Raw genomic sequence first — 27923 nt, forward strand, 5'->3', positions numbered from 1 at the left:
GCGGTGCCAAGTGGGAAAGGGTGGTTTTGAGGCTGAAGGCAGCAGGAAAGCCTGCAGCCCCCATGTGTGTGTGGCTACGCAAGCGGTTTCCAAAGAGCTTTAGAACAAGGCATAGTTTTCCCTGCTGCCTCTTTGGGCGTGGGACCCACCTCCAGACATATGGCCATTTTTGTGCCTGGCGCAGCGCGAAGTTTAAAAGGGTGGTTTTGAGGCTGAAGGCAGCAGGAAAGCCTGCAGCCCCCAGGTCTGTGGGGCTACGCAAGCGGTTCCCAAAGAGCTTTAGAACAAGGCATAGTTTTCCCTGATGGCTCTTTGGGCGTGGGACCCATCTCCCGACATATGGCCATTTTTATGCCTGGCGCAGCGCCAAATTGGAAAGGGTTTTTTGAGGCTGAAGGCGCCAGGAAAGCCTGCAGCCCCCAGGTGTGTGGGGCTACGCAAGCGGTTCCCAAAGAGCTTTAGAACAAGGCATAGTTTTCCCTGATGGCTCCTTGGGCGTGGGACCCATGTCCAGACATATGGCCATTTTTGTGCCTGGCACGGTGCCAAGTGGGAAAGGGTGGTTTTGAGGCTGAAGGCAGCAGGAAAGCATGCAGCCCCCAGGTCTGTGGGCCTACGCAAGCGGTTCCCAAAGAGCTTTAGAACAAGGCATAGTTTTCCCTGATGGCTCTTTGGGCGTGGGACCCATCTCCAGACATATGGCCACTCTTGAGCCTGGCGCGGTGCCAAGTGGGAAAATGTGGTTTTGAGGCTGAAGGCAGCAGGAAAGCCTGCAGGCTTCAGGTGTCTGGGTCTCCGCAAGCGGTTCCCAAAGAGCTTTAGAACAAGGCATAGTTTTCCCTGCTGGCTCTTTGGGTGTAGGAATAATCTCCAGACATATTGCCATTTTTGTACCTGGCGGGGCGCCAAGTGGGAAAGGGTGGTTTTGAGGCTGCAGGCAGCAGGAAAGCCTGCAGACCCAAGGTGTGTGAGGCCACGCCAGCGGTTCCCAAAGAGCTTTAGAACAAGGCATAGTTTTCCCTGCTGGCTCTTGGAGCGTGGGACCCATCTCCAGACATATGGCCATTTTTGTGCCTGGCGCGGTGCCTAGTTGGAAAGGGTTTTTTGAGGCTGAAGGCAGCAGGAAAGCCTGCAGCCCCCAGGTCTGTGGGGCTACGCAAGCGGTTCCCAAAGACCTTTAAAACAAGGCATAGTTTTCCCTGCTGGCTCTTTGGGCGTGGGACCAATCTCCAGCCATATGGCCATTTTTGTGCCTGGTGCGGCGCCAAGTGATAAAGGGTGGTTTGGAGGCTGAAGGCAGCAGGAAAGCCTGCAGCCCCCAGGTCTGTGGGGCTACGCATTCGGTTCCCAAAGAGATTTAGAACAAGGCATAGTTTTCCCTGATGGCTCTTTGGGCGTGGGACCCATCTACACACATATGGCCTCTTGCTAAGACTCTCAGAGAGCCGTCCTCCAAACCAACACACATCTTGACATATCTCCCACATTGATCGCAGTATCTCCAGGAACGGCATTCGGGGAGCCAGAAACTTTTCTGCCTACACTGTCTGGGGACAGTTCCTCAAAACCAATATACATCCTGCTATATCTCCCACATGGAAAGTGCCAGGTGGGAAATGTACGGCTTGTTCTCCCTGTCTTCGAGTACGACTTTCTACTCTCCCCGTTACCTCTTTGCTAACATTCTCTCGAGAGAGTTGTGCTCCAAACGAAAGCACACCTTGACATATCTCCCACAGGGAAAGTGCTATTAGGCAATTGTAGGATTTGATCGCAGTGTCTCTCCAGGAACGGCATTCAAGGAGCCAGGAACTTTTCTGCCTACACCGTCCATTGAGTTGTCCTCAAAACCAATATAGATCCTGCTATATCTCCCACATGGAAAGTGCCAGGAGGGAAAAGTGGGCATTATGCTTAGACTTTCTCGGAACTGCTTCAAATCAACTAGATCTCTTTGTGCTGTAACTCTCCCAGCAGCCAAACGCAAAAGCAGCAAACATCTCGCTGTATGTCCCACATCCAAAGTGCCAAGAGAGTAATGTAGAGCCTGCTGTCCCTGCCTTTGAGTACTGTTTTCACTGTCCCGGTTACCTCTTTGCTAACATTCTCTTCAGAGCTGCAGTGAAACCAGGAACCACGTGGAGAAGGCACCCGCACTGAAAATGACTGGAAGGAACATTGGGGCTTCTTCTCAGTGTCTCTGATGTCGGGTTTCACTGTCCCGGGAAAGTCTCTGCTGACACCCTGCAGAGCGCTGTGCCCAATATACAGAAACGTCTTGCGGTATCTCCTACAAGGAAAGTGCCAAGAGGGACTTGTCGATCTTGTTCTCAGTGTCTCTGAGAATTGCTCTGATTATCACTTTTACCTCTTTGCTAAGACTCTCCAGAGAGCCGTCCTCCAAACCAACACACGTGTTGACATATCTCCCACATTGATCGCAGTGTCTCCAGAAACGGCAGTCGATGAGCCAGGAACTTTTCTCCCTACACTGTCCATTGAGTTGTCCTCAAAACCAATATACATCCTGCTATATCTCCTACATGGGAAGTGCCAGGTGGGAAACGTAGAGCTTGTTCTCCCTGTCTTCGAGTACTGCTTTCTACTCTCCCCGTTACCTCTTTGCTAACATTCTCCAGAGAGAGTTGTGCTCAAAAGCAAAGCACATATCAAGACATATCTCCCACGTGGAAAGTGCCAGCAGGGAAAGGTGGGGACTATTCTTGGACTCGGTAGGAAATGCTTCAAGTCACCTAATTATCTCTCTGCCTACTCTCTCCATAGAGCTAGGCGCAAAACCAACCAACAATCTTCTTGCTGTACCTCCAACATGGAAAGAGCCAGGAGGGACTTGTAGGGCTCGTTTCTCAGTGTCTCCAATAACGGCATTCAGTGTGCCGCCAACTTTTGTTTCTACACCCTCGAGGAGTTCTCCTCAAAATCCATAAACGTCTTGTTATACGTAAAACAAGCAAAGGGCCAAAAGTGAATTGTATAACTGTTCTCAGTGTCGCTGAGAATTGCTCTGATTATCCGTGTGACCTCTTTGCTAAGACTCTCCAGAGAGCCGTCCTCCAAACCAACACACATCTTGACATATCTCCCACATTGATCGCAGTATCTCCAGGAACGGCATTCGGGGAGCCAGAAACTTTTCTGCCTACACTGTCTGGGGACAGTTCCTCAAAACCAATATACATCCTGCTATATCTCCCACATGGAAAGTGCCAGGTGGGAAATGTACGGCTTGTTCTCCCTGTCTTCGAGTACGACTTTCTACTCTCCCCGTTACCTCTTTGCTAACATTCTCTCGAGAGAGTTGTGCTCCAAACGAAAGCACACCTTGACATATCTCCCACAGGGAAAGTGCTATTAGGCAATTGTAGGATTTGATCGCAGTGTCTCTCCAGGAACGGCATTCAAGGAGCCAGGAACTTTTCTGCCTACACCGTCCATTGAGTTGTCCTCAAAACCAATATAGATCCTGCTATATCTCCCACATGGAAAGTGCCAGGAGGGAAAAGTGGGGATTATGCTTAGACTTTCTCGGAACTGCTTGGTGGTTTTGAGGCTGAAGGCAGCAGGAAAGCCTGCAGCCCCCAGGTGTGTGCGGCTACGCAAGCGGTTCCCAAAGAGCTTTAGAACAAGGCTTAGTTTTCCCTGCTGGCTCCTTGGGCGTGGGACCCATCTCCAAACATATGGCCATTTTTGTGCCTGGCACGGCGCCTAGTTGGAAAGGGTTTTTTGAGGCTGAAGGCAGCAGGAAAGCCTGCAGCCCCCAGGTCTGTGGGGCTACGCAAGCGGTTCCCAAAGAGCTTTAAAACAAGGCATAGTTTTCCCTGCTGGCTCTTTGGGCGTGGGACCAATCTCCAGCCATATGGCCATTTTTGTGCCTGCCGCGGCGCCAAGTCATAAAGGGTGGTTTTGAGGATGAAGGCGCCAGGAAAGCCTGCAGCCCCCAGGTGTCTGGTCTCCGCAAGCGGTTCCCAAAGAGCTTTAGAACAAGGCATAGTCTTCCCTGATGGCTCTTTTGGCGTTGGAGCAGTCTGCAGACATATGGCCATTTTTGTGCCTGGCACGGTGCCAAGTGGGAAAGGGTGGTTTTGAGGCTGAAGGCAGCAGGAAAGCCTGCAGCCCTCAGGTCTGTGGGGCTACGCAAGCGGTTCCCAAAGAGCTTTAGAACAAGGCATAGTTTTCCCTGCTGGCTCTTTGGGCGTGGCACCCATCACCAGACATATGGCCATTTTTGTGCCTGGCACGGCGCCAACTGGGAAAGGGTTTTTTGAGGCTGAAGGCAGCAGGAAAGCCTGCAGCCCCCAGGTGTGTGGGGCTACGCAAGCGGTTCCCAAAGAGCTTTAGAACAAGGCATTTTTTTCTCTGATGGCTCTTTGGGCGTGGGACCCATCTCCAGACATATGGCCATTTTTGTGCTTGGCGCGGTGCCAAGTGGGAAAGGGTGGTTTTGAGGCTGAAGGCAGCAGGAAAGCCTGCAGCCCCCAGGTCTGTGGGGCTACGCAAGCGGTTCCCAAAGAGCTTTAGAACAAGGCATAGTTTTCCCTGCTGGCTCTTTGGGTGTAGGAATAATCTCCAGGCATATTGCCATTTTTGTACCTGGCGGGGCGCCAAGTGGGAAAGGGTGGTTTTGAGCCTGAAGGCAGCAGGAAAGCCTGCAGCCCCCAGGTGTGTGGGGCTACGCAAGCGGTTCCCAAAGAGCTTTAGAACAAGGCATAGTTTTCCCTGCTGGCTCTTTGGATGTAGGAATAATCTCCAGGCATATTGCCATTTTTGTACCTGGCGGGGCGCCAAGTGGGAAAGGGTGGTTTTGAGGCTGCAGGCAGCAGGAAAGCCTGCAGACCCAAGGTGTGTGAGGCCACGCCAGCGGTTCCCAAAGAGCTTTAGAACAAGGCATAGTTTTCCCTGCTGGCTCTTTGAGCGTGGGACCCATCTCCAGACATATGGCCATTTTTGTGACTGGCGCGGCGCCATGTGGGAAAGGGTGGTTTTGAGGGTGAAGGCAGCAGGAAAGCCTCCAGCCCCCAGGTCAGTGGGGCTACGCAAGCGGTTCCCAAAGAGCTTTAGAACAAGGCATAGTTTTCCCTGCTGGCTCTTTGGGCGTGGGACCCATCTCCAGACATATGGCCATTTTTGTGCCTGGCGCGGCACCACGTGGGAAAGGGTGGTTTTGAGGCTGAAGGCGCCAGGAAAGCCTGCAGCCCCCAGGTGTGTGGGGCTACGCAAGCGGTTCCCAAAGAGCTTTAGAACAAGGCATATTTTTCCCCCCTGGCTCTTTGGGCGTGGGACCCATCTCCAGACATATGGCCATTTTTGTGCCTGGCGCGGCGCCATGTGGGTAAAGGGTGGTTTTGAGGCTGAAGGCAGCAGGAAAGCCTGCAGCCCCCAGGTGTGTGGGGCTACGCAAGCGGTTCCCAAAGAGCTTTAGAACAAGGCATAGTTTTCCCTGCTTGCTCTTTGGGTGTAGGAATAACCTCCAGGCATATTGCCATTTTTGTACCTGGCGGGGCGCCAAGTGGGAAAGGGTGGTTTTGAGGCTGCAGGCAGCAGGAAAGCCTGCAGACCCAAGGTGTGTGAGGCCACGCCAGCGGTTCCCAAAGAGCTTTAGAACAAGGCATAGTTTTCCCTGCTGGCTCTTTGAGCGTGGGACCCATCTCCAGACATATGGCCTTTTTTGTGACTGGCGCGGCGCCATGTGGGAAAGGGTGGTTTTGAGGGTGTAGGCAGCAGGAAAGCCTGCAGCCCCCAGGTCTGTGGGGCTACGCAAGCGGTTCCCAAAGAGCTTTAGAACAAGGCATAGTTTTCCCTGCTGGCTCCTTGGGCGTGGGACCCATCTCCAAACATATGGCCATTTTTGTGCCTGGCGCGGCGCCAAGTCATAAAGGGTGGTTTTGAGGCTGAAGGCAGCAGGAAAGCCTGAAGCCCCCAGGTCTGTGTTGCTACGCAAGCTGTTCCCAAAGAGCTTTAGAACAAGGCATAGTTTTCCCTGCTGGCTCTTTTGGCGTTGGAGCAGTCTGCAGACATATGGCCATTTTTGTGCCTGGCACGGCGCCAACTGGGAAAGGGTTTTTTGAGGCTGAAGGCACCAGGAAAGCCTGCAGCACCCAGGTGTGCGGGGCTACGCATTCGCTTCCCGAAGAGCTTTAGAACAAGGCATAATTTTCCCTGCTGGCTCTTTGGGTTTAGGAATAATCTGCAGACATATTGCCATTTTTGTATCTGGCGGGGTGCCAAGTAGGAAAGGGTGGTTTTGAGGCTGAAGGCGCCAGGAAAGCCTGCAGCCCCCCGGTCTCTGGGGCTACGCAAGCGGTTCCCAAAGAGCTTTAGAACAAGGCATAGTTTTCCCTGCTGGCTCCTTGGGCGTGGGACCGATCTCCAGGCATATTGCCATTTTTGTACCTGGCGGGGCGCCAAGTGGGAAAGGGTGGTTTTGAGGCTGCAGGCAGCAGGAAAGCCTGCAGACCCAAGGTGTGTGAGGCCACGCCAGCGGTTCCCAAAGAGCTTTAGAACAAGGCATAGTTTTCCCTGTTGGCTCTTTGAGCGTGGGACCAATCTCCAGACATATGGCCATTTTTGTGACTGGCGTGGCGCCATGTGGGAAAGGGTGGTTTTGAGGGTGAAGACAGCAGGAAAGCCTCCAGCCCCCAGGTCAGTGGGGCTACGCAAGCGGTTCCCAAAGAGCTTTAGAACAAGGCATAGTTTTCCCTGCTGGCTCTTTGGGCGTGGGACCCATCTCCAGACATATGGCCATTTTTGTGCCTGGCGCGGCACCACGTGGGAAAGGGTGTTGTTGAGGCTGAAGGCGCCAGGAAAGCCTGCAGCCCCCAGGTGTGTGGGGCTACGCAAGCGGTTCCCAAAGAGCTTTAGAACAAGGCATAGTTTTCCCTGATGGCTCTTTGGGCGTGGGACCCATCTCCAGGTATATGGCCATTTTTGTGCCTGGCGCGGCGCCAAGTGGGAAAGGGTGGTTTTGAGGCTGAAGGCAGCAGGAAAGCCTGCAGCCCCCAGGTGTGTGGGGCTACGCAAGCGGTTCCCAAAGAGCTTTAGAACAAGGCATAGTTTTCCCTGATGGCTCTTGGGCGTGGGACCCATCTCCAGACATATGGCCATTTTTGTGTTAGGCGCGGTGCCAAGTGGGAAAGGGTGGTTTTGAGGGTGAAGGCAGCAGGAAAGCCTGCAGCCCCCAGGTGTGTGGGGCTACGCAAGCGGTTCCCAAAGAGCTTTAGAACAAAGCACAGTTTTCCCTGCTGGCTCTTTGGGCATGGGACACCTCTACAGCCATATGGCCATTTTTGTGCCTGGCGCGGCGCCAAGTGGGAAAGGGTGGTTTTGAGGCTGCAGGCAGCAGGAAAGCCTGCAGACCCAAGGTGTGTGAGGCCACGCCAGCGGTTCCCAAAGAGCTTTAGAACAAGGCATAGTTTTCCCTGCTGGCTCTTTGAGCGTGGGACCCATCTCCAGACATATGGCCATTTTTGTGACTGGCGCGGCGCCATGTGGGAAAGGGTGGTTTTGAGGGTGAAGGCAGCAGGAAAGCCTCCAGCCCCCAGGTCAGTGGGGCTACGCAAGCGGTTCCCAAAGAGCTTTAGAACAAGGCATAGTTTTCCCTGCTGGCTCTTTGGGCGTGGGACCCATCTCCAGACATATGGCCATTTTTGTGCCTGGCGCGGCACCACGTGGGAAAGGGTGGTTTTGAGGCTGAAGGCGCCAGGAAAGCCTGCAGCCCCCAGGTGTGTGGGGCTACGCAAGCGGTTCCCAAAGAGCTTTAGAACAAGGCATATTTTTCCCCCCTGGCTCTTTGGGCGTGGGACCCATCTCCAGACATATGGCCATTTTTGTGCCTGGCGCGGCGCCATGTGGGTAAAGGGTGGTTTTGAGGCTGAAGGCAGCAGGAAAGCCTGCAGCCCCCAGGTGTGTGGGGCTACGCAAGCGGTTCCCAAAGAGCTTTAGAACAAGGCATAGTTTTCCCCGATGTCTCTTTGGGTGTAGGAATAACCTCCAGGCATATTGCCATTTTTGTACCTGGCGGGGCGCCAAGTGGGAAAGGGTGGTTTTGAGGCTGCAGGCAGCAGGAAAGCCTGCAGACCCAAGGTGTGTGAGGCCACGCCAGCGGTTCCCAAAGAGCTTTAGAACAAGGCATAGTTTTCCCTGCTGGCTCTTTGAGCGTGGGACCCATCTCCAGACATATGGCCTTTTTTGTGACTGGCGCGGCGCCATGTGGGAAATGGTCGTTTTGAGGGTGTAGGCAGCAGGAAAGCCTGCAGCCCCCAGGTCTGTGGGGCTACGCAAGCGGTTCCCAAAGAGCTTTAGAACAAGGCATATTTTTCCCTGCTGGCTCCTTGGGCGTGGGACCCATCTCCAAACATATGGCCATTTTTGTGCCTGGCGCGGCGCCAAGTCATAAAGGGTGGTTTTGAGGCTGAAGGCAGCAGGAAAGCCTGAAGCCCCCAGGTCTGTGTTGCTACGCAAGCTGTTCCCAAAGAGCTTTAGAACAAGGCATAGTTTTCCCTGCTGGCTCTTTTGGCGTTGGAGCAGTCTGCAGACATATGGCCATTTTTGTGCCTGGCACGGCGCCAACTGGGAAAGGGTTTTTTGAGGCTGAAGGCACCAGGAAAGCCTGCAGCCCCCAGGTGTGCGGGGCTACGCATTCGCTTCCCGAAGAGCTTTAGAACAAGGCATAATTTTCCCTGCTGGCTCTTTGGGTTTAGGAATAATCTGCAGACATATTGCCATTTTTGTATCTGGCGGGGTGCCAAGTAGGAAAGGGTGGTTTTGAGGCTGAAGGCGCCAGGAAAGCCTGCAGCCCCCAGGTGTGTGGGGCTACGCAAGCGGTTCCCAAAGAGCTTTAGAACAAGGCATAGTTTTCCCTGCTGGCTCCTTGGGCGTGGGACCCATCTCCAGGCATATTGCCATTTTTGTACCTGGCGGGGCGCCAAGTGGGAAAGGGTGGTTTTGAGGCTGCAGGCAGCAGGAAAGCCTGCAGACCCAAGGTGTGTGAGGCCACGCCAGCGGTTCCCAAAGAGCTTTAGAACAAGGCATAGTTTTCCCTGTTGGCTCTTTGAGCGTGGGACCAATCTCCAGACATATGGCCATTTTTGTGACTGGCGTGGCGCCATGTGGGAAAGGGTGGTTTTGAGGGTGAAGACAGCAGGAAAGCCTCCAGCCCCCAGGTCAGTGGGGCTACGCAAGCGGTTCCCAAAGAGCTTTAGAACAAGGCATAGTTTTCCCTGCTGGCTCTTTGGGCGTGGGACCCATCTCCAGACATATGGCCATTTTTGTGCCTGGCGCGGCGCGAAGTGGGAAAGGGTGGTTTTGAGGCTGAAGGCGCCAGGAAAGCCTGCAGCCCCCAGGTGTGTGGGGCTACGCAAGCGGTTCCCAAAGAGCTTTAGAACAAGGCATAGTTTTCCCTGATGGCTCTTTGGGCGTGGGACCCATCTCCAGGTATATGGCCATTTTTGTGCCTGGCGCGGCGCCAAGTGGGAAAGGGTGGTTTTGAGGCTGAAGGCAGCAGGAAAGCCTGCAGCCCCCAGGTCTGTGGGGCTACGCAAGCGGTTCCCAAAGAGCTTTAGAACAAGGCATAGTTTTCCCTGATGGCTCTTGGGCGTGGGACCCATCTCCAGACATATGGCCATTTTTGTGTTAGGCGCGGTGCCAAGTGGGAAAGGGTGGTTTTGAGGGTGAAGGCAGCAGGAAAGCCTGCAGCCCCCAGGTGTGTGGGGCTACGCAAGCGGTTCCCAAAGAGCTTTAGAACAAAGCACAGTTTTCCCTGCTGGCTCTTTGGGCATGGGACACCTCTACAGCCATATGGCCATTTTTGTGCCTGGCGCGGCGCCAAGTGGGAAAGGGTGGTTTTGAGGCTGAAGGCAGCAGGAAAGCCTGCAGCCCCCAGGTCTGTGGGGCTACGCAAGCGGTTCCCAAAGAGCTTTAGAACAAGGCATAGTTTTCCCTGCTGGCTCTTTGGGTGTAGGAATAATCTCCAGACATATTGCCATTTTTCTACCTGGCGGGGCGCCAAGTGGGAAAGGGTGGTTTTGAGGCTGCAGGCAGCAGGAAAGCCTGCAGCCCCCAGGTCTGTGGGGCTACGCAAGCGGTTCCCAAAGACCTTTAAAAAAAGGCATAGTTTTCCCTGCTGGCTCTTTGGGCATGGGACCAATCTCCAGCCATATGGCCATTTTTGTGCCTGGCGCGGCGCCCAGTGATGAAGGGTGGTTTTGAGGCTGAAGGCAGCAGGAAAGCCTGCAGGCTTCAGTTGTCTGGGTCTCCGCAAGCGGTTCCCAAAGAGCTTTAGAACAAGGCATAGTTTTCCCTGCTGGCTCTTTGGGCGTGGGACCCATCTCCAGACATATGGCCAGTTTTGTGCCTGGCGCTGCGCCAAGTGGGAAAGGGTGGTTTTGAGGCTGAAGGCAGCAGGAAAGCCTGCAGCCCCCAGGTCTGTGGGGCTACGCAAGCGGTTCCCAAAGAGCTTTAGAACAAGGCATAGTTTTCCCTACTGGCTTTTGGGCGTCGGACCAATCTCCAGACATATGGCCATTTTTGTGCCTGGCGCGGCGCCAAGTGGGAAAGGGTGGTTTTGAGGCTGAAGGCAGCAGGAAAGCCTGCAGCCGCCAGGCCTGTGGGGCTACGCAAGCGGTTCCCAAAGAGCTTTAGAACAATGCATATTTTTCCCCCCTGGCTATTTGGGCGTGGGACCCATCTCCAGACATATGGCCATTTTTGTGCCTGGCACGGCGCAAAGTGGGCAAGGGTGGCTTTGAGGCTGAAGGCAGCAGGAAAGTCTGCAGCCCCCAGGTCTGTGGGGCTACGCAAGCGGTTTCCAAAGAGCTTTAGAACAAGGCATAGTTTTCCCTGCTGGCTCTTTGGGCGTGGGAATAATCTCCAGACATATTGCCATTTTTGTACCTGGCGGAGCGCCAAGTGGGAAAGGGTGGTTTTGAGGCTGCAGGCAGCAGGAAAGCCTGCAGACCCAAGGTGTGTGAGGCCACGCCAGCGGTTCCCAAAGAGCTTTAGAACAAGGCATAGTTTTCCCTGCTGGCTCTTTGAGCGTGGGACCCATCTCCAGACATATGGCCATTTTTGTGCCTGGCGCGGCGCCATGTGGGAAAGGGTGGTTTTGAGGCTGCAGGCAGCAGGAAAGCCTGCAGCCCCCAGGTCAGTGGGGCTACGCAAGCGGTTCCCAAAGACCTTTAAAACAAGGCATAGTTATCCCTGCTGGCTCTTTGGGCTTGGGACCAATCTCCAGACATATGGCCATTTTTGTGCCTGGCGCGGCGCCAAGTGATAAAGGGTGGTTTGGAGGCTGCAGGCAGCAGGAAAGCCTGCAGGCTTCAGGTGTGTGGGGCTACGCAAGCGGTTCCCAAAGAGCTTTAGAACAAGGCATAGTTTTCCCTGCTGGCTCTTTTGGCGTTGGAGCAGTCTCCAGACATATGGCCATTTTTGTGCCTGGCGCGGTGCCAAGTGGGAAAGGGTGGTTTTGAGGCTGAAGGCGCCAGGAAAGCCTGCAGTCCCCAGGTCTGTGTTGCTACGCATGCGGTTCCCAAAGAGCTTTAGAACAAGGCATAGTTTTCCCTGCTGGCTCTTTGGGTGTGGGACCCATCTCCAGACATATGGCCATTTTTGTGCCTGGCGAGGCGCCAAGTGGGAAAGGGTGGTGTTGAGGCTGCAGGCAGCAGGAAAGCCTGCAGCCCCCAGGTGTGTGGGGCTACGCAAGCGGTTCCCAAAGAGCTTTAGAACAAGGCATAGTTTTCCCTGCTGGCTCTTTGGGCGTGGGACCCATGTCCAGACATATGGCCAATTTTGTGCCTGGCGCGGCGCCAAGTGGGAAAGGGTGGTTTTGAGGCTGAAGGCAGCAGGAAAGCCTGCAGCCCCCAGGTGTGTGGGGCTACGCAAGCGGTTCCCAAAGAGCTTTAGAACAAGGCATAGTTTTCCCTGCTGGCTCTTTTGGGCGTGGAACAAATCTCCAGACATATGGCCATTTTTGTGCCTGGCGCGGCACCACGTGGGAAAGAGTGGTTTTGAGGTTGAAGGCAGCAGGAAAGCCTGCAGCCCCCAGGTCTGTGGGGCTACGCCAGCAGTTCCCAAAGAGCTTTAGAACAAGGCATAGTTTTCCCTGCTGGCTCTTTGGGCGTGGGACCAATCTCCAGACATATGGCCATTTTTGTGCCTGGCACGGCGCCAAGTGGGAAAGGGTGGTTTTGAAGCTGAAGGCGCCAGGAAAGCCTGCAGCCCCCAGGTCTGTGGGGCTACGCAAGCGGTTCCCAAAGAGCTTTAGAACAAGGCATAGTTTTCCCTGCTGGCTCTTTGGGTGTAGGAATAATCTCCAGACATATTGCCATTTTTGTACCTGGCGGGGCGCCAAGTAGGAAAGGGTGGTTTTGAGGCTGCAGGCAGCAGGAAAGCCTGCAGCCCCCAGGTGTGTGGGGCTACGCAAGCGGTTCCCAAAGAGCTTTAGAACAAGGCATAGTTTTCCCTGATGGCTCTTTGGGCGTGGGACCCATGTCCAGACATATGGCCATTTTTGTGCCTGGCGCGGCGCCAAGTTGGAAAGGGATTTTTGAGGCTGAAGGCGCCAGGAAAGCCTGCAGCCCCCAGGTGTGTGGGGCTACGCAAGCGGTTCCCAAAGAGCTTTAGAACAAGGCATATTTTTCCCTGATGGCTCTTTGGGCGTGGGACCCATCTCCAGACATATGGCCATTTTTGTGCCTGGCGCGGCGCCAAGAGGGAAAGGCTGGTTTTGAGGCTGAAGGCGCCAGGAAAGCCTGCAGCCCCCTGGTGTGTGGGGCTACGCAAGCGGTTCCCAAAGAACTTTAGAGCAAGGCATAGTTTTCCCCCCTGGCTCTTTGGGCGTGGGACCAATTTCCAGACATATGGCCATTTTTGTGCCTGGCGCGGCGCCATGTGGGTAAAGGGTGGTTTTGAGGCTGCAGGCAGCAGGAAAGCCTGCAGACCCAAGGTGTGTGAGGCCACGCCAGCGGTTCCCAAAGAGCTTTAGAACAAGGCATAGTTTTCCCTGCTGGCTCTTTTGGGCGTGGAACAAATCTCCAGACATATGGCCATTTTTGTGCCTGGCGCGGCACCACGTGGGAAAGAGTGGTTTTGAGGTTGAAGGCAGCAGGAAAGCCTGCAGCCCCCAGGTCTGTGGGGCTACGCCAGCAGTTCCCAAAGAGCTTTAGAACAAGGCATAGTTTTCCCTGCTGGCTCTTTGGGCGTGGGACCAATCTCCAGACATATGGCCATTTTTGTGCCTGGCACGGCGCCAAGTGGGAAAGGGTGGTTTTGAAGCTGAAGGCGCCAGGAAAGCCTGCAGCCCCCAGGTCTGTGGGGCTACGCAAGCGGTTCCCAAAGAGCTTTAGAACAAGGCATAGTTTTCCCTGCTGGCTCTTTGGGTGTAGGAATAATCTCCAGACATATTGCCATTTTTGTACCTGGCGGGGCGCCAAGTAGGAAAGGGTGGTTTTGAGGCTGCAGGCAGCAGGAAAGCCTGCAGCCCCCAGGTGTGTGGGGCTACGCAAGCGGTTCCCAAAGAGCTTTAGAACAAGGCATAGTTTTCCCTGATGGCTCTTTGGGCGTGGGACCCATGTCCAGACATATGGCCATTTTTGTGCCTGGCGCGGCGCCAAGTTGGAAAGGGATTTTTGAGGCTGAAGGCGCCAGGAAAGCCTGCAGCCCCCAGGTGTGTGGGGCTACGCAAGCGGTTCCCAAAGAGCTTTAGAACAAGGCATATTTTTCCCTGATGGCTCTTTGGGCGTGGGACCCATCTCCAGACATATGGCCATTTTTGTGCCTGGCGCGGCGCCAAGAGGGAAAGGCTGGTTTTGAGGCTGAAGGCGCCAGGAAAGCCTGCAGCCCCCTGGTGTGTGGGGCTACGCAAGCGGTTCCCAAAGAACTTTAGAGCAAGGCATAGTTTTCCCCCCTGGCTCTTTGGGCGTGGGACCAATTTCCAGACATATGGCCATTTTTGTGCCTGGCGCGGCGCCATGTGGGTAAAGGGTGGTTTTGAGGCTGCAGGCAGCAGGAAAGCCTGCAGACCCAAGGTGTGTGAGGCCACGCCAGCGGTTCCCAAAGAGCTTTAGAACAAGGCATAGTTTTCCCTGCTGGCTCTTGGAGCGTGGGACCCATCTCCAGACATATGGCCATTTTTGTGCCTGGCGCGGCGCCATGTGGGAAAGGGTGGTTTTGAGGCTGAAGGCAACAGGAAAGCCTGCAGCCCCCAGGTCAGTGGGGCTACGCAAGCGGTTCCCAAAGAGCTTTAGAACAAGGCATAGTTTTCCCTGCTGGCTCTTTGGGCTTGGGACCAATCTCCAGCCATATGGCCATTTTTGAGCCTGGCGCGGCGCCAAGTGATAAAGGGTGGTTTGGAGGCTGAAGGCAGCAGGAAAGCCTGCAGGCTTCAGGTGTCTGGGTCTCCGCAAGCGGTTCCCAAAGAGCTTTAGAACAAGGCATAGTTTTCCCTGCTGGCTCTTTGGGTGTAGGAATAATCTCCAGACATATTGCCATTTTTGTACCTGGCGCAGCGCCAAGTGGGAAAGGGTGGTTTTGAGGCTGCAGGCAGCAGGAAAGCCTGCAGACCCAAGGTGTGTGAGGCCACGCCAGCGGTTCCCAAAGAGCTTTAGAACAAGGCATAGTTTTCCCTGCTGGCTCTTGGAGCGTGGGACCCATCTCCAGACATATGGCCATTTTTGTGCCTGCCACGGCGCCTAGTTGGAAAGGGTTTTTTGAGGCTGAAGGCACCAGGAAACCCTGCAGCCCCCAGGTCTGTGGGGCTACGCAAGCGGTTCCCAAAGAGCTGTAGAACAAGGCATATTTTTCCCCCCTGGCATTTTGGGCGTGGGACCCATCTCCAGACATATGGCCATTTTTGTGCCTGGCGCGGCGCCATGTGGGAAAGGGTGGTTTTGAGGCTGCAGGCAGCACGAAAGCCTGCAGACCCAAGGTGTGTGAGGCCACGCCAGCGGTTCCCAAAGAGCTTTAGAACAAGGCATAGTTTTCCCTGCTGGCTCTTTGAGCGTGGGACCCATCTCCAGACATATGGCCATTTTTGTGCCTGGCGCGGCGCCATGTGGGAAAGGGTGTTTTTGAGGGTGAAGGCGCCAGGAAAGCCTGCAGCCCCCAGGTCTGTGGGGCTACGCAAGCGGTTCCCAAAGAGCTTTAGAACAAGGCATAGTTTTCCCTGCTGGCTCTTTGGGCGTGGGACCCATCTCCAGACATATGGCCATTTTTGTGCCTGGCACGGCGCCAAGTGGGAAAGGGTTTTTTGAGGCTGAAGGCACCAGGAAACCCTGCAGCCCCCAGGTCTGTGGGGCTACGCAAGCGGTTCCCAAAGACCTTTAAAACAAGGCACAGTTTTCCCTGCTGGCTCTTTGGGCGTGGGACCAATCTCCAGACATATGGCCATTTTTGTGCCTGGCGCGGCGCCAAGTGATAAAGGGTGGTTTTGAGGCTGAAGGCAGCAGGAAAGCCTGCAGGCTTCAGGTGTCTGGGTCTCCGCAAGCGGTTCCCAAAGAGCTTTAGAACAAGGCATAGTTTTCCCTGATGGCTCTTTGGGCGTGGCACCCATCTCCAGACATATGGCCATTTTTGTGCCTGGCGCGGCACCACGTGGGAAAGGGTGGTTTTGAGGCTGAAGGCAGCAGGAAAGCCTGCAGCCCCCAGGTGTGTGGGGCTATGCAACCGGTTCCCGAAGAGCTTTAGAACAAGGCATAGTTTTCCCTGCTGGCTCTTTGGGCGTGGCACCCATCTCCAGACATATGGCCATTTTTGTGCATGGCGCGGCGCCAAGTTGGAAAGGGTTTTTTGAGGCTGAAGGCAGCAGGAAAGCCTCCAGCCCCCAGGTGTGTGGGGCTACGCAAGCGGTTCCCAAAGAGCTTTAGAACAAGGCATATTTTTCCCTGATGGCTCTTTGGGCGTGGGACCCATCTCCAGACATATGGCCATTTTTGTGCCTGGCACGGCGCCAAGAGGGAAAGGGTGGTTTTGAGGCTGAAGGCAGCAGGAAAGCCTGCAGCCCCCAGGTCTGTGGGGCTACGCAAGCGGTTCCCAAAGAGCTTTAGAACAAGGCATATTTTTTCCCCCTGGCATTTTGGGCGTGGGACCCATCTCCAGACATATGGCCATTTTTGTGCCTGGCGCGGCGCCATGTGGGGAAAGGGTGGTTTTGAGGCTGAAGGCAGCAGGAAAGCCTGCAGCCCCCAGGTGTGTGGGGCTACGCAAGCGGTCCCCAAAGAGCTTTAGAACAAGGCATAGTTTTCCCTGCTGGCTCTTTGGGTGTAGGAATAATCTCCAGACATATTGCCATTTTTGTACCTGGCGGGGCGCCAAGTGGGAAAGGGTGGTTTTGAGGCTGCAGGCAGCAGGAAAGCCTGCAGTCCCAAGGTGTGTGAGGCCACGTCAGCGGTTCCCAAAGAGCTTTAGAACAAGGCATAGTTTTCCCTGCTGGCTCTTTGAGCGTGGGACCCATCTCCAGACATATGGCCATTTTTGTGCCTGGCGCGGCGCCATGTGGGAAAGGGTGGTTTTGAGGGTGAAGGCGCCAGGAAAGCCTGCAGCCCCCAGGTCAGTGGGGCTACGCAAGCGGTTCCCAAAGAGCTTTAGAACAAGGCATAGTTTTCCCTGCTGGCTCTTTGAGCGTGGGACCCATCTCCAGACATATGGCCATTTTTGTGCCTGGCGCGGCGCCATGTGGGAAAGGGTGGTTTTGAGGCTGCAGGCAGCAGGAAAGCCTGCAGCCCCCAGGTCAGTGGGGCTACGCAAGCGGTTCCCAAAGAGCTTTAGAACAAGGCATAGTTTTCCCTGCTGGCTCTTTGGGCGTGGGACCAATCTCCAGCCATATGGCCATTTTTGTGCCTGGCGCGGCGCCAAGTGATAAAGGGTGGTTTGGAGGCTGAAGGCAGCAGGAAAGCCTGCAGGCTTCAGGTGTCTGGGTCTCCGCAAGCGGTTCCCAAAGAGCTTTAGAACAAGGCATAGTTTTCCCTGCTGGCTCTTTGGGTGTAGGAATAATCTCCAGACATATGGCCATTTTTGTACCTGGCGCAGCGCCAAGTGGGAAAGGGTGGTTTTGAGGCTGCAGGCAGCAGGAAAGCCTGCAGACCCAAGGTGTGTGAGGCCACGCCAGCGGTTCCCAAAGAGCTTTAGAACAAGGCATAGTTTTCCCTGCTGGCTCTTGGAGCGTGGGACCCATCTCCAGACATATGGCCATTTTTGTGCCTGCCACGGCGCCTAGTTGGAAAGGGTTTTTTGAGGCTGAAGGCACCAGGAAAGCCTGCAGCCCCCAGGTCTGTGGGGCTACGCCAGCGGTTCCCAAAGAGCTTTAGAACAAGGCATAGTTTTCCCTGCTGGCTCTTTGAGCGTGGGACCCATCTCCAGACATATGGCCATTTTTGTGCCTGGCGCGGCGCCATGTGGGAAAGGGTGGTTTTGAGGGTGAAGGCGCCAGGAAAGCCTGCAGCCCCCAGGTCTGTGGGGCTACGCAAGCGGTTCCCAAAGACCTCTAAAACAAGGCACAGTTTTCCCTGCTGGCTCTTTGGGCGTGGGACCAATCTCCAGACATATGGCCATTTTTGTGCCTGGCGCGGCGCCAAGTGATAAAGGGTGGTTTTGAGGCTGAAGGCAGCAGGAAAGCCTGCAGGCTTCAGGTGTCTGGGTCTCCGCAAGCGGTTCCCAAAGAGCTTTAGAACAAGGCATAGTTTTCCCTGATGGCTCTTTGGGCGTGGCACCCATCTCCAGACATATGGCCATTTTTGTGCCTGGCGCGGCACCACGTGGGAAAGGGTGGTTTTGAGGCTGAAGGCAGCAGGAAAGCCTGCAGCCCCCAGGTGTGTGGGGCTATGCAACCGGTTCCCGAAGAGCTTTAGAACAAGGCATAGTTTTCCCTGCTGGCTCTTTGGGCGTGGCACCCATCTCCAGACATATGGCCATTTTTGTGCATGGCGCGGCGCCAAGTTGGAAAGGGTTTTTTGAGGCTGAAGGCAGCAGGAAAGCCTCCAGCCCCCAGGTGTGTGGGGCTACGCAAGCGGTTCCCAAAGAGCTTTAGAACAAGGCATATTTTTCCCTGATGGCTCTTTGGGCGTGGGACCCATCTCCAGACATATGGCCATTTTTGTGCCTGGCACGGCGCCAAGAGGGAAAGGGTGGTTTTGAGGCTGAAGGCAGCAGGAAAGCCTGCAGCCCCCAGGTCTGTGGGGCTACGCAAGCGGTTCCCAAAGAGCTTTAGAACAAGGCATATTTTTTCCCCCTGGCATTTTGGGCGTGGGACCCATCTCCAGACATATGGCCATTTTTGTGCCTGGCGCGGCGCCATGTGGGGAAAGGGTGGTTTTGAGGCTGAAGGCAGCAGGAAAGCCTGCAGCCCCCAGGTGTGTGGGGCTACGCAAGCGGTCCCCAAAGAGCTTTAGAACAAGGCATAGTTTTCCCTGCTGGCTCTTTGGGTGTAGGAATAATCTCCAGACATATTGCCATTTTTGTACCTGGCGGGGCGCCAAGTGGGAAAGGGTGGTTTTGAGGCTGCAGGCAGCAGGAAAGCCTGCAGTCCCAAGGTGTGTGAGGCCACGTCAGCGGTTCCCAAAGAGCTTTAGAACAAGGCATAGTTTTCCCTGCTGGCTCTTTGAGCGTGGGACCCATCTCCAGACATATGGCCATTTTTGTGCCTGGCGCGGCGCCATGTGGGAAAGGGTGGTTTTGAGGGTGAAGGCGCCAGGAAAGCCTGCAGCCCCCAGGTCAGTGGGGCTACGCAAGCGGTTCCCAAAGAGCTTTAGAACAAGGCATAGTTTTCCCTGCTGGCTCTTTGAGCGTGGGACCCATCTCCAGACATATGGCCATTTTTGTGCCTGGCGCGGCGCCATGTGGGAAAGGGTGGTTTTGAGGCTGCAGGCAGCAGGAAAGCCTGCAGCCCCCAGGTCAGTGGGGCTACGCAAGCGGTTCCCAAAGAGCTTTAGAACAAGGCATAGTTTTCCCTGCTGGCTCTTTGGGCGTGGGACCAATCTCCAGCCATATGGCCATTTTTGTGCCTGGCGCGGCGCCAAGTGATAAAGGGTGGTTTGGAGGCTGAAGGCAGCAGGAAAGCCTGCAGGCTTCAGGTGTCTGGGTCTCCGCAAGCGGTTCCCAAAGAGCTTTAGAACAAGGCATAGTTTTCCCTGCTGGCTCTTTGGGTGTAGGAATAATCTCCAGACATATGGCCATTTTTGTACCTGGCGCAGCGCCAAGTGGGAAAGGGTGGTTTTGAGGCTGCAGGCAGCAGGAAAGCCTGCAGACCCAAGGTGTGTGAGGCCACGCCAGCGGTTCCCAAAGAGCTTTAGAACAAGGCATAGTTTTCCCTGCTGGCTCTTGGAGCGTGGGACCCATCTCCAGACATATGGCCATTTTTGTGCCTGCCACGGCGCCTAGTTGGAAAGGGTTTTTTGAGGCTGAAGGCACCAGGAAAGCCTGCAGCCCCCAGGTCTGTGGGGCTACGCCAGCGGTTCCCAAAGAGCTTTAGAACAAGGCATAGTTTTCCCTGCTGGCTCTTTGAGCGTGGGACCCATCTCCAGACATATGGCCATTTTTGTGCCTGGCGCGGCGCCATGTGGGAAAGGGTGGTTTTGAGGGTGAAGGCGCCAGGAAAGCCTGCAGCCCCCAGGTCTGTGGGGCTACGCAAGCGGTTCCCAAAGACCTCTAAAACAAGGCACAGTTTTCCCTGCTGGCTCTTTGGGCGTGGGACCAATCTCCAGACATATGGCCATTTTTGTGCCTGGCGCGGCGCCAAGTGATAAAGGGTGGTTTTGAGGCTGAAGGCAGCAGGAAAGCCTGCAGGCTTCAGGTGTCTGGGTCTCCGCAAGCGGTTCCCAAAGAGCTTTAGAACAAGGCATAGTTTTCCCTGCTGGCTCTTTGGGCGTGGCACCCATCTCCAGACATATGGCCATTTTTGTGCCTGGCGCGGCACCACGTGGGAAAGGGTGGTTTTGAGGCTGAAGGCAGCAGGAAAGCCTGCAGCCCCCAGGTGTGTGGGGCTATGCAACCGGTTCCCGAAGAGCTTTAGAACAAGGCATAGTTTTCCCTGCTGGCTCTTTGGGCGTGGCACCCATCTCCAGACATATGGCCATTTTTGTGCCTGGCGCGGCGCCAAGTTGGAAAGGGTTTTTTGAGGCTGAAGGCAGCAGGAAAGCCTGCAGCCCCCAGGTGTGTGGGGCTATGCAAGCGGTTCCCAAAGAGCTTTAGAACAAGGCATATTTTTCCCCCCTGGCATTTTGGGCGTGGGACCCATCTCCAGACATATGGCCATTTTTGTGCCTGGCGCGGCGCCATGTGGGAAAGGGTGGTTTTGAGGCTGCAGGCAGCACGAAAGCCTGCAGCCCCCAGGTGTGTGGGGCTACGCAAGCGGTTCCCAAAGAGCTTTAGAACAAGGCATAGTTTTCCCCGATGTCTCTTTGGGTGTAGGAATAACCTCCAGGCATATTGCCATTTTTGTACCTGGCGGGGCGCCAAGTGGGAAAGGGTGGTTTTGAGGCTGAATGCAGCAGGAAAGCCTGCAGACCCAAGGTGTGTGAGGCCACGCCAGCGGTTCCCAAAGAGCTTTAGAACAAGGCATAGTTTTCCCTGCTGGCTCTTTGAGCGTGGGACCCATCTCCAGACATATGGCCTTTTTTGTGACTGGCGCGGCGCCATGTGGGAAATGGTCGTTTTGAGGGTGTAGGCAGCAGGAAAGCCTGCAGCCCCCAGGTCTGTGGGGCTACGCAAGCGGTTCCCAAAGAGCTTTAGAACAAGGCATAGTTTTCCCTGCTGGCTCCTTGGGCGTGGGACCCATCTCCAAACATATGGCCATTTTTGTGCCTGGCGCGGCGCCAAGTCATAAAGGGTGGTTTTGAGGCTGAAGGCAGCAGGAAAGCCTGAAGCCCCCAGGTCTGTGTTGCTACGCAAGCTGTTCCCAAAGAGCTTTAGAACAAGGCATAGTTTTCCCTGCTGGCTCTTTTGGCGTTGGAGCAGTCTGCAGACATATGGCCATTTTTGTGCCTGGCACGGCGCCAACTGGGAAAGGGTTTTTTGAGGCTGAAGGCACCAGGAAAGCCTGCAGCCCCCAGGTGTGCGGGGCTACGCATTCGCTTCCCGAAGAGCTTTAGAACAAGGCATAATTTTCCCTGCTGGCTCTTTGGGTTTAGGAATAATCTGCAGACATATTGCCATTTTTGTATCTGGCGGGGTGCCAAGTAGGAAAGGGTGGTTTTGAGGCTGAAGGCGCCAGGAAAGCCTGCAGCCCCCAGGTGTGTGGGGCTACGCAAGCGGTTCCCAAAGAGCTTTAGAACAAGGCATAGTTTTCCCTGCTGGCTCCTTGGGCGTGGGACCCATCTCCAGGCATATTGCCATTTTTGTACCTGGCGGGGCGCCAAGTGGGAAAGGGTGGTTTTGAGGCTGCAGGCAGCAGGAAAGCCTGCAGACCCAAGGTGTGTGAGGCCACGCCAGCGGTTCCCAAAGAGCTTTAGAACAAGGCATAGTTTTCCCTGTTGGCTCTTTGAGCGTGGGACCAATCTCCAGACATATGGCCATTTTTGTGACTGGCGTGGCGCCATGTGGGAAAGGGTGGTTTTGAGGGTGAAGACAGCAGGAAAGCCTCCAGCCCCCAGGTCAGTGGGGCTACGCAAGCGGTTCCCAAAGAGCTTTAGAACAAGGCATAGTTTTCCCTGCTGGCTCTTTGGGCGTGGGACCCATCTCCAGACATATGGCCATTTTTGTGCCTGGCGCGGCACCACGTGGGAAAGGGTGGTTTTGAGGCTGAAGGCGCCAGGAAAGCCTGCAGCCCCCAGGTGTGTGGGGCTACGCAAGCGGTTCCCAAAGAGCTTTAGAACAAGGCATAGTTTTCCCTGATGGCTCTTTGGGCGTGGGACCCATCTCCAGGTATATGGCCATTTTTGTGCCTGGCGCGGCGCCAAGTGGGAAAGGGTGGTTTTGAGGCTGAAGGCAGCAGGAAAGCCTGCAGCCCCCAGGTCTGTGGGGCTACGCAAGCGGTTCCCAAAGAGCTTTAGAACAAGGCATAGTTTTCCCTGATGGCTCTTGGGCGTGGGACCCATCTCCAGACATATGGCCATTTTTGTGTTAGGCGCGGTGCCAAGTGGGAAAGGGTGGTTTTGAGGGTGAAGGCAGCAGGAAAGCCTGCAGCCCCCAGGTGTGTGGGGCTACGCAAGCGGTTCCCAAAGAGCTTTAGAACAAAGCACAGTTTTCCCTGCTGGCTCTTTGGGCATGGGACACCTCTACAGCCATATGGCCATTTTTGTGCCTGGCGCGGCGCCAAGTGGGAAAGGGTGGTTTTGAGGCTGAAGGCAGCAGGAAAGCCTGCAGCCCCCAGGTCTGTGGGGCTACGCAAGCGGTTCCCAAAGAGCTTTAGAACAAGGCATAGTTTTCCCTGCTGGCTCTTTGGGTGTAGGAATAATCTCCAGACATATTGCCATTTTTCTACCTGGCGGGGCGCCAAGTGGGAAAGGGTGGTTTTGAGGCTGCAGGCAGCAGGAAAGCCTGCAGCCCCCAGGTCTGTGGGGCTACGCAAGCGGTTCCCAAAGACCTTTAAAAAAAGGCATAGTTTTCCCTGCTGGCTCTTTGGGCATGGGACCAATCTCCAGCCATATGGCCATTTTTGTGCCTGGCGCGGCGCCCAGTGATGAAGGGTGGTTTGGAGGCTGAAGGCAGCAGGAAAGCCTGCAGGCTTCAGTTGTCTGGGTCTCCGCAAGCGGTTCCCAAAGAGCTTTAGAACAAGGCATAGTTTTCCCTGCTGGCTCTTTGGGCGTGGGACCCATCTCCAGACATATGGCCAGTTTTGTGCCTGGCGCTGCGCCAAGTGGGAAAGGGTGGTTTTGAGGCTGAAGGCAGCAGGAAAGCCTGCAGCCCCCAGGTCTGTGGGGCTACGCAAGCGGTTCCCAAAGAGCTTTAGAACAAGGCATAGTTTTCCCTACTGGCTTTTGGGCGTCGGACCAATCTCCAGACATATGGCCATTTTTGTGCCTGGCGCGGCGCCAAGTGGGAAAGGGTGGTTTTGAGGCTGAAGGCAGCAGGAAAGCCTGCAGCCGCCAGGCCTGTGGGGCTACGCAAGCGGTTCCCAAAGAGCTTTAGAACAATGCATATTTTTCCCCCCTGGCTATTTGGGCGTGGGACCCATCTCCAGACATATGGCCATTTTTGTGCCTGGCACGGCGCAAAGTGGGCAAGGGTGGCTTTGAGGCTGAAGGCAGCAGGAAAGTCTGCAGCCCCCAGGTCTGTGGGGCTACGCAAGCGGTTTCCAAAGAGCTTTAGAACAAGGCATAGTTTTCCCTGCTGGCTCTTTGGGCGTGGGAATAATCTCCAGACATATTGCCATTTTTGTACCTGGCGGAGCGCCAAGTGGGAAAGGGTGGTTTTGAGGCTGCAGGCAGCAGGAAAGCCTGCAGACCCAAGGTGTGTGAGGCCACGCCAGCGGTTCCCAAAGAGCTTTAGAACAAGGCATAGTTTTCCCTGCTGGCTCTTTGAGCGTGGGACCCATCTCCAGACATATGGCCATTTTTGTGCCTGGCGCGGCGCCATGTGGGAAAGGGTGGTTTTGAGGCTGCAGGCAGCAGGAAAGCCTGCAGCCCCCAGGTCAGTGGGGCTACGCAAGCGGTTCCCAAAGACCTTTAAAACAAGGCATAGTTATCCCTGCTGGCTCTTTGGGCTTGGGACCAATCTCCAGACATATGGCCATTTTTGTGCCTGGCGCGGCGCCAAGTGATAAAGGGTGGTTTGGAGGCTGCAGGCAGCAGGAAAGCCTGCAGGCTTCAGGTGTGTGGGGCTACGCAAGCGGTTCCCAAAGAGCTTTAGAACAAGGCATAGTTTTCCCTGCTGGCTCTTTTGGCGTTGGAGCAGTCTCCAGACATATGGCCATTTTTGTGCCTGGCGCGGTGCCAAGTGGGAAAGGGTGGTTTTGAGGCTGAAGGCGCCAGGAAAGCCTGCAGTCCCCAGGTCTGTGTTGCTACGCATGCGGTTCCCAAAGAGCTTTAGAACAAGGCATAGTTTTCCCTGCTGGCTCTTTGGGTGTGGGACCCATCTCCAGACATATGGCCATTTTTGTGCCTGGCGAGGCGCCAAGTGGGAAAGGGTGGTGTTGAGGCTGCAGGCAGCAGGAAAGCCTGCAGCCCCCAGGTGTGTGGGGCTACGCAAGCGGTTCCCAAAGAGCTTTAGAACAAGGCATAGTTTTCCCTGCTGGCTCTTTGGGCGTGGGACCCATGTCCAGACATATGGCCAATTTTGTGCCTGGCGCGGCGCCAAGTGGGAAAGGGTGGTTTTGAGGCTGAAGGCAGCAGGAAAGCCTGCAGCCCCCAGGTGTGTGGGGCTACGCAAGCGGTTCCCAAAGAGCTTTAGAACAAGGCATAGTTTTCCCTGCTGGCTCTTTTGGGCGTGGAACAAATCTCCAGACATATGGCCATTTTTGTGCCTGGCGCGGCACCACGTGGGAAAGAGTGGTTTTGAGGTTGAAGGCAGCAGGAAAGCCTGCAGCCCCCAGGTCTGTGGGGCTACGCCAGCAGTTCCCAAAGAGCTTTAGAACAAGGCATAGTTTTCCCTGCTGGCTCTTTGGGCGTGGGACCAATCTCCAGACATATGGCCATTTTTGTGCCTGGCACGGCGCCAAGTGGGAAAGGGTGGTTTTGAAGCTGAAGGCGCCAGGAAAGCCTGCAGCCCCCAGGTCTGTGGGGCTACGCAAGCGGTTCCCAAAGAGCTTTAGAACAAGGCATAGTTTTCCCTGCTGGCTCTTTGGGTGTAGGAATAATCTCCAGACATATTGCCATTTTTGTACCTGGCGGGGCGCCAAGTAGGAAAGGGTGGTTTTGAGGCTGCAGGCAGCAGGAAAGCCTGCAGCCCCCAGGTGTGTGGGGCTACGCAAGCGGTTCCCAAAGAGCTTTAGAACAAGGCATAGTTTTCCCTGATGGCTCTTTGGGCGTGGGACCCATGTCCAGACATATGGCCATTTTTGTGCCTGGCGCGGCGCCAAGTTGGAAAGGGATTTTTGAGGCTGAAGGCGCCAGGAAAGCCTGCAGCCCCCAGGTGTGTGGGGCTACGCAAGCGGTTCCCAAAGAGCTTTAGAACAAGGCATATTTTTCCCTGATGGCTCTTTGGGCGTGGGACCCATCTCCAGACATATGGCCATTTTTGTGCCTGGCGCGGCGCCAAGAGGGAAAGGCTGGTTTTGAGGCTGAAGGCGCCAGGAAAGCCTGCAGCCCCCTGGTGTGTGGGGCTACGCAAGCGGTTCCCAAAGAACTTTAGAGCAAGGCATAGTTTTCCCCCCTGGCTCTTTGGGCGTGGGACCAATTTCCAGACATATGGCCATTTTTGTGCCTGGCGCGGCGCCATGTGGGTAAAGGGTGGTTTTGAGGCTGCAGACAGCAGGAAAGCCTGCAGACCCAAGGTGTGTGAGGCCACGCCAGCGGTTCCCAAAGAGCTTTAGAACAAGGCATAGTTTTCCCTGCTGGCTCTTGGAGCGTGGGACCCATCTCCAGACATATGGCCATTTTTGTGCCTGGCGCGGCGCCATGTGGGAAAGGGTGGTTTTGAGGCTGAAGGCAACAGGAAAGCCTGCAGCCCCCAGGTCAGTGGGGCTACGCAAGCGGTTCCCAAAGAGCTTTAGAACAAGGCATAGTTTTCCCTGCTGGCTCTTTGGGCTTGGGACCAATCTCCAGCCATATGGCCATTTTTGAGCCTGGCGCGGCGCCAAGTGATAAAGGGTGGTTTGGAGGCTGAAGGCAGCAGGAAAGCCTGCAGGCTTCAGGTGTCTGGGTCTCCGCAAGCGGTTCCCAAAGAGCTTTAGAACAAGGCATAGTTTTCCCTGCTGGCTCTTTGGGTGTAGGAATAATCTCCAGACATATTGCCATTTTTGTACCTGGCGCAGCGCCAAGTGGGAAAGGGTGGTTTTGAGGCTGCAGGCAGCAGGAAAGCCTGCAGACCCAAGGTGTGTGAGGCCACGCCAGCGGTTCCCAAAGAGCTTTAGAACAAGGCATAGTTTTCCCTGCTGGCTCTTGGAGCGTGGGACCCATCTCCAGACATATGGCCATTTTTGTGCCTGCCACGGCGCCTAGTTGGAAAGGGTTTTTTGAGGCTGAAGGCACCAGGAAACCCTGCAGCCCCCAGGTCTGTGGGGCTACGCAAGCGGTTCCCAAAGAGCTGTAGAACAAGGCATATTTTTCCCCCCTGGCATTTTGGGCGTGGGACCCATCTCCAGACATATGGCCATTTTTGTGCCTGGCGCGGCGCCATGTGGGAAAGGGTGGTTTTGAGGCTGCAGGCAGCACGAAAGCCTGCAGACCCAAGGTGTGTGAGGCCACGCCAGCGGTTCCCAAAGAGCTTTAGAACAAGGCATAGTTTTCCCTGCTGGCTCTTTGAGCGTGGGACCCATCTCCAGACATATGGCCATTTTTGTGCCTGGCGCGGCGCCATGTGGGAAAGGGTGTTTTTGAGGGTGAAGGCGCCAGGAAAGCCTGCAGCCCCCAGGTCTGTGGGGCTACGCAAGCGGTTCCCAAAGAGCTTTAGAACAAGGCATAGTTTTCCCTGCTGGCTCTTTGGGCGTGGGACCCATCTCCAGACATATGGCCATTTTTGTGCCTGGCACGGCGCCAAGTGGGAAAGGGTTTTTTGAGGCTGAAGGCACCAGGAAACCCTGCAGCCCCCAGGTCTGTGGGGCTACGCAAGCGGTTCCCAAAGACCTTTAAAACAAGGCATAGTTTTCCCTGCTGGCTCTTTGGGCGTGGGACCAATCTCCAGACATATGGCCATTTTTGTGCCTGGCGCGGCGCCAAGTGATAAAGGGTGGTTTTGAGGCTGAAGGCAGCAGGAAAGCCTGCAGGCTTCAGGTGTCTGGGTCTCCGCAAGCGGTTCCCAAAGAGCTTTAGAACAAGGCATAGTTTTCCCTGATGGCTCTTTGGGCGTGGCACCCATCTCCAGACATATGGCCATTTTTGTGCCTGGCGCGGCACCACGTGGGAAAGGGTGGTTTTGAGGCTGAAGGCAGCAGGAAAGCCTGCAGCCCCCAGGTGTGTGGGGCTATGCAACCGGTTCCCGAAGAGCTTTAGAACAAGGCATAGTTTTCCCTGCTGGCTCTTTGGGCGTGGCACCCATCTCCAGACATATGGCCATTTTTGTGCATGGCGCGGCGCCAAGTTGGAAAGGGTTTTTTGAGGCTGAAGGCAGCAGGAAAGCCTCCAGCCCCCAGGTGTGTGGGGCTACGCAAGCGGTTCCCAAAGAGCTTTAGAACAAGGCATATTTTTCCCTGATGGCTCTTTGGGCGTGGGACCCATCTCCAGACATATGGCCATTTTTGTGCCTGGCACGGCGCCAAGAGGGAAAGGGTGGTTTTGAGGCTGAAGGCAGCAGGAAAGCCTGCAGCCCCCAGGTCTGTGGGGCTACGCAAGCGGTTCCCAAAGAGCTTTAGAACAAGGCATATTTTTTCCCCCTGGCATTTTGGGCGTGGGACCCATCTCCAGACATATGGCCATTTTTGTGCCTGGCGCGGCGCCATGTGGGGAAAGGGTGGTTTTGAGGCTGAAGGCAGCAGGAAAGCCTGCAGCCCCCAGGTGTGTGGGGCTACGCAAGCGGTCCCCAAAGAGCTTTAGAACAAGGCATAGTTTTCCCTGCTGGCTCTTTGGGTGTAGGAATAATCTCCAGACATATTGCCATTTTTGTACCTGGCGGGGCGCCAAGTGGGAAAGGGTGGTTTTGAGGCTGCAGGCAGCAGGAAAGCCTGCAGTCCCAAGGTGTGTGAGGCCACGTCAGCGGTTCCCAAAGAGCTTTAGAACAAGGCATAGTTTTCCCTGCTGGCTCTTTGAGCGTGGGACCCATCTCCAGACATATGGCCATTTTTGTGCCTGGCGCGGCGCCATGTGGGAAAGGGTGGTTTTGAGGGTGAAGGCGCCAGGAAAGCCTGCAGCCCCCAGGTCAGTGGGGCTACGCAAGCGGTTCCCAAAGAG

This window comes from Rissa tridactyla, chromosome 9 (assembly GCF_028500815.1).
Source record: "Rissa tridactyla isolate bRisTri1 chromosome 9, bRisTri1.patW.cur.20221130, whole genome shotgun sequence".
Lineage (NCBI taxonomy): Eukaryota > Metazoa > Chordata > Aves > Charadriiformes > Laridae > Rissa > Rissa tridactyla.